This window comes from Saccopteryx bilineata, chromosome 5 (assembly GCF_036850765.1).
Source record: "Saccopteryx bilineata isolate mSacBil1 chromosome 5, mSacBil1_pri_phased_curated, whole genome shotgun sequence".
Taxonomy (NCBI): Eukaryota; Metazoa; Chordata; class Mammalia; order Chiroptera; family Emballonuridae; genus Saccopteryx; species Saccopteryx bilineata.
In genome coordinates this window covers 127,683,269-127,689,469 of record NC_089494.1, presented here as the reverse complement: position 1 = coordinate 127,689,469, position 6,201 = coordinate 127,683,269, and the positions used below count along the sequence as shown (strand labels likewise).

At 36.8% G+C, this 6,201-nt stretch overlaps 1 non-coding gene across 1 annotated transcript; it reads left to right on the top strand.

The window, feature by feature from the left end:
- Positions 1-1,631: 1,631 nt before the first annotated feature.
- Positions 1,632-1,752, top strand: LOC136307244 (small nucleolar RNA SNORA32). The gene has a single exon (XR_010725903.1). It is a non-coding gene; the product is annotated as a small nucleolar RNA SNORA32 (small nucleolar RNA).
- The last annotated feature ends 4,449 nt before the right edge of the window (positions 1,753-6,201 follow it).

Here is a 6,201-nt window from a genome sequence, read left to right as displayed (position 1 = left end):
AACAATGTAGACGGGCAAATGAAAGGCTCCTGGGTCTTTTGACACCAGTTGAGAACACAAGTGATATATAAGTAAAGTATAAAGAAGGAAGGGAGAGCCTCTGTTAAGAAGTCTGAGGTTTTGTTCTGTAAGCACATCACACATTTGCACCACAATGTCTCATCATGTCTTAAGAAACAGAGAATATTTTGTCCCTTTGGGACACTGCTTTGCTGGTTTTGAAGTTCAGTGATGTCACTGAGTCTTACCAGAGTTGTTGGAATGAATTGCACAAAGAATCTAAACAATAACACCACCACAATGACTTATTTTTATGCTCTTTGTGGCCACCACACCCCTGTGTACACATTACTTGGGAGCACACCATTGGGGACTATCTTTGCTGAAGCAGAAAAAACTGCACAGCCATTGTAATGGAGCAGAAGTCCTGCATTGTTCTGCTTTTTAATTTTATTTTTCAATTATTGTTTACATTCAATATTATTTTGTATTTCTGTCAGTATAGTGGTTAGACAATCATATACTTTACAAAGTATTCCCCTTGATATTTCTAGTACCTACCTGACATCATAGATAGTTATCTCAATATTATTGACTATCTTCCCAATGCTGTACTTTATAACCCTGTGACTATTGTGTGACTACCAAACTTGTGCTGTCCTTAGTTTTTCATTGTTTCTAAGGATTTAAGAGCCTCTTAAAAATACTTTTCCTCATCACAAAATAGATCGGTATATAATTCCATTTATTTTACCCAGTAATACAGTTGAACTATTGCATTCATTATTTTGTTTAGTCTGAACTTGTGCTAATGCTAGAGCATCACACAATGATTCATAATTCAACATTTGGTCTATAAATTCGATCAACTTCTAAATTCATGCAAACTCTATAGTAAGCTTTCTCTAAAGTGAATTTGTTTAGCTTTAGCAGGAAGATTATAGACTAGGAGTCAAAAATCCCAGGTCCAAATACATTATGATATTTGCTCTATCTTTTCCATGTGATCATGAACTGATCAATTCTCAGAGTGTCATTTCAGGCCCATTACATGTGAAACAAGGGTAACTCCACTGCCTTCTATACTTCATAAAAATGCTGTGAAAATCAAAAGCATAGATGTATGTGAAAGCCCCTCATAACAGTCGTGCTTTACAAGAGTGACACACATTAATATTTTTATTTTACACCTAAGATGTACAAGCACAATGGTTCCACTAACAGCCAGCATGTACTCTGTCTCATTTTCCACCACCACCCAGACCCATGTAACCTAAGTCACCATATTACCTGATCTAATACAAGCTTCTGATTTCATAGATAGAAGTTATCCCTGGGTCAGATTGTGTGATCCTGGTGTTGATTTTCAGCTATTGATGCCTCTTCGAAGCCCTGGTCAAAACATGTTACTAACAATTTGAGAGGGCAGGAATGATTTTTTCACAGGTCCAGTTTTAATCCCAAATAGTGTGAGAGTAGACTGTTTTCTAGCCCCCTTTTTTCTCTGTATCTAAATAATTTGACAAAGATTTCATATGAATTAAAAATCTATTTTTACTACTGTGAACATGAAATGGTCTCAAGAAAATAAGGTATCTGATGTCTGAGTACAATCAAAAGGAATAAGTCATCGGTCATTACCAAGGCTTTTAGAATGCAGTTTCTCATTTGCCGTGGACATGACCACAAAACATTTTCCCATTAGGTTTTCTTTCTGCTACATTGCTAGCATTCAACCTATTGGGAACATTAAAAAAAAAAAGGAATAAGTCAACAAAAATAATGCTGGAATCAAAAATCATGATTTAAGACATACCACATTCATTATTCAAATTAAAGATATTAAATAACTCCACCCTAGAAGGTAGTAGCGTTCCCTCATGGTACACTGTGTGGTTAATTCCCACATAGGGAGGCAGGAGCACTTAAAATTAACTGTTCCACAGGGATCATGGCAAGGTTTTCCATGTTAAGGCTGGCCAATTGGCATTACCTCCCCCTTGACATTTTCAAGGCCTATGTCATCTCCTCTATGACCTATGGCATGGGACAGTGGGGACTTAGGCAAGGGGGAAGATCCAAAGCTGCCACCTCAAGAAAATGTGGCCTGTGCTCAGTTCCACACTGAGTGAGAATGGAATTTTCTTGAGAAAGGCTCCTTAACCTTCACAAAAAATGTCAGCATTGTCATGTGTGCATCCGGTCTCTGATGAATTAGGATGTGCCTCCAATTAGCAGCAGAGGCTCTGTTCTCCAGACACTTGCCAAAGAATGTAGCCTGAAATCTCTGCTCAGTGTTGCTCTATGCCCATGGAAACAAACAATATTTCAGAAAGAAATTGCTTTCCATGGCTGTTTAGCTGTCAATTAAGAGTACCTCCCCAAAACACCAAGGCTGCTAGTTTAGTCAGGATGCATGCAAGAAGCAACCAGTGAATGCACAACTAAGTGGAGCAACAAATAAATGCCTCTGTGTGTGTGTGTGTCTCCCTACCTCTCTCTATGTCTTTAAAAAACGAAATTGTTCAAAATCTCTTATATAGAGATCCACACAATACATTCGTTTTTAAATTTAGTACCAAGAAAAAGTCTGTTTCACCTCATGAATGCCATGCTTATATTTTATCTGGCAAAGAGAAATATAAAACACATCGATTCTTAGCAGAGGTGTATTTGGAAGTCTATTTAGTATTGAATTATAAAACCCTAGCCAACAATTTTAATTTCATTCACCCTTCTCACCCTGTGGTGTTTGGTTTTCATTCAGATATTTCTAGTGCATGTGAATGTAAATGGAAGACAGCAGGAAGAGGGGAAGACCAGGTATGGGATGGACAAACTCTATAATAGAAGCCACAGGCATGAGTCTCCAGGAGCTGAGCTGGCTGCTGAGGTCAGGAAACTGTGGGTGGTCCTCATTTATTAAGTTGCCAAGAATTGGAGCCAACTCAGTGGCATGTAACACATGTGTACGTAGACACACATATTCTTCATCATCATCATCATCATTATCATCATCATCATCTATGTAAGAAATTTTTGGAAGTAGGTAAAATACAAATAACAAATAAATGGATCCTACAATTTCACACCTTTATTACACATGGACTAGCAAGGTTTGTAGACATAAGAACAAACAATGTATATATTATCTGGGTTAAAAATATACTCAGTATCTCCTGAAAGCAAACCCCTAAACCTAACATGACTAATTCCTACTTGTGACTCCATAGATATTGTCTCCAAGAAGCTTTTCAACTCCCCAGAACTCTAACCATAGATGGAGCTCCTGCCCTGCAGCCCACGGAGTCTTCCATGACCTTGACTGTTCTCTCTTATAACGAAAGTGTGAGCTTCCTGAGATGAGACACTGCCTTTTTTTAAAAATAATTTTATTTTTTTAATGGGGTGACATCAATAAATCAGGATATATATATTCAAAGATAACAAGTCTAGGTTATCTTGTCGTTCAATTATGTTGCATACCCATCACCCAAAGTCAGATTGTCCTCTGTCACCTTCTATCTAGTTTTCTTTGTGCCCCTCCCCCTCCCCCTTTCCCTCTCCCTTTCCCCCCTCCCCCCGTAACCACTACACTCTTATCAATGTCTCTTAGTTTCACTTTTATGTCCCACCTACGTATGGAATAATGCAGTTCCTGTTTTTTTCTGATTTACTTATTTCACTTTGTATCATGTTATCAAGATCCCACCATTTTGTTGTAAATGATCTGATGTCATCATTTCTTATGGCTGAGTAGTATTCCATAGTGTATATGTGCCACATCTTCTTTATCCAGTCATCTATTGACTGGCTTTTTGGTTGTTTCCATGTCCTGGCCACTGGAGACACTGTCTTATCCATGAAGCCTCAGCATCTGGCATAGGGAATGGCATATATAATAATGACATAAAAAGTGTTTATAAAGTAAGTATGAAAATACTTACACACTTAACAGTAGGAAGCAACTTTGCAAAGAAGATAATAGCCAGAGACCAAAATCTGGTTTTAAAACTTAAATTATGAAATTATATAATAAAATAAATGAGCTTCTTTGTAAGTTGTGCCAAAATTAATCTCAATCTTGTTCATTTGGAAAAGAGAATTGACATAATTAATTAAGTAGTACGCTTTTAAAATATTTTTAAACTGCTGTCACTATACACATCTGTATTAGTAAAAGATGTAAGATAAGAGCTCTCTAACTTAAAAAATTAGTTTTTAAACATGACTGTCCTTTAATTTAGAATATATAAAAAATTAAGCCTTTTTTAGAAACCAAATGAGAATGTTCATAATGACAGATTGAACTTCACCTCACTTAGTTTTAATATGTATAGACATCACTGTAAAATTATAAGAAAACTGGAAGAAATTTTTATGAAGAAAACACACACACAGCTTGACCAGGCAGTGACACAGTGGATAGAGCATCAGACTGGGATGCAAAGGACTCAGGTTCAAAACCCTGAAGTCACCGGCTTGAGTGCGGGCTCATCTGGTTTGAACAAGCTCACCAGCTTGAGCTCAAGGTCACTGGCTTGAGCAAGGGGTTACTCTGTCTGTTGTACTTCCCAGTCAAGGCACGTATGAGAAAGAAATCAATGAATTAAAGCAGTGGTTCTCAAACTTTTTGAATTCAGGGCACATTTAAAATCCTACATATAACGATAGGCACACTATATACAAATTTCTGGGAAATATAATAATTAAGTCTAATATTAATATATATATATATATATAAAGTCCAAGAGTGCTTTTATGGTAATTAAACAAAATAAATGTGACAAAATTAAATTTATTCTGACATTAAAAAACATTTTTATGTTATATTTTTTGAGTTTTGCTTTTTAGAATTCATAAAAAAGAAGGGTTAAAAAATTTAAAAAATGACAAAAAGTTATTTTTTTATATGTATAGATACATTCTTAGTAAGATTTAGTAAATTTAGCAGGTCTCAGCACGAATGTGTTGTTTTATCATTCTTGTGTTTATGAGAAACATGAGCCTGATGTGTCTTAGCAATTTCTTCAATGTTTGAGCATATATTTGAAAGAAACTCTCATTTTCTCATCAATACATTGAAAAATTCCTTTCTTCTTACTCTTAATTGTGTTGAGGGTAGAAAATCCTAATTCACATAAATAGGACGTTGAAAATTATAGTAAAATATTCAAAGTTTTTTTAGATATTGCCACATATTCTTCTTTTATAGAAATCCAAAATGCTTTAAGAGACAATTCCTTATGTTTAATCATCAATCCAAAACCCACACCATACATATCATCTTAACTTTACACCAAACAAGGGATAGAAGAAACTTGCCTCCAGTCTTTCCGGGGAACATGGGGGATAGTGTAAACAATCCAGCACCACAGCTTAACAGCCTTTCAAAATTTAATCAGGCAAGTGAGATGGGGGGGGGCTGGGCAGACTGTCAGCTTACAGCCAATTCTCCACACCTCTCTGTCCCCCAAAAATCTAAACTCCCAAAACCCTATTGGTTTTTTGGGCCCCAACAGGCACATATTTCTCTAGAATACCATAGGGTGCACCTGGGAATCTTGTAGGGTGCACCTGTGCACCCTGGCTCACACTTTGAGAACCACTGAACTAAGATGTGGCAACAAAGAATTGATGCTTCTCATCTCTCTCACTTCCTGCCTGTCTGTCCCTATCTGTCCCTTTCTCTGTCTCTCTCTGTCTTTGTCAAAAAGAAAGAAAGAAAGAAAGAAAGAAAGAAAGAAAGAAAGAAAGAAAGAAAGAAAGAAAGAAAAGGAAAACACAGACACAAAGCAAATGGGCCATGGAAGAACAGTGATAATGGTTCATAAAATCAGAAAATGAGATATTAACATTGGATTTCTTTTCTCAAGTTCTTGATATTAGATATTTACTATAGCCAAAATGTGGAAGCAACTAACTATCCATGATGATTGGATGAATGGGTAAATAAAATGTGGATGAATGAATGGATAAAGAAAATGTGGTGTACACATATAACAGAATAATATTTAGCCTTTAAACAAAAGGAAATCTTACCATGTGCAACAACATGAATAAACCTAGAGGACGAGCCCTGGCCAGTTGGCTCAGCGGTAGAGCGTCGGCCTAGCGTGCGGAGGACCCGGGTTCGATTCCCAGCCAGGGCACACAGGAGAAGCACCCATTTGCTTCTCCACCCCTCTGCCGCGCTTTCCC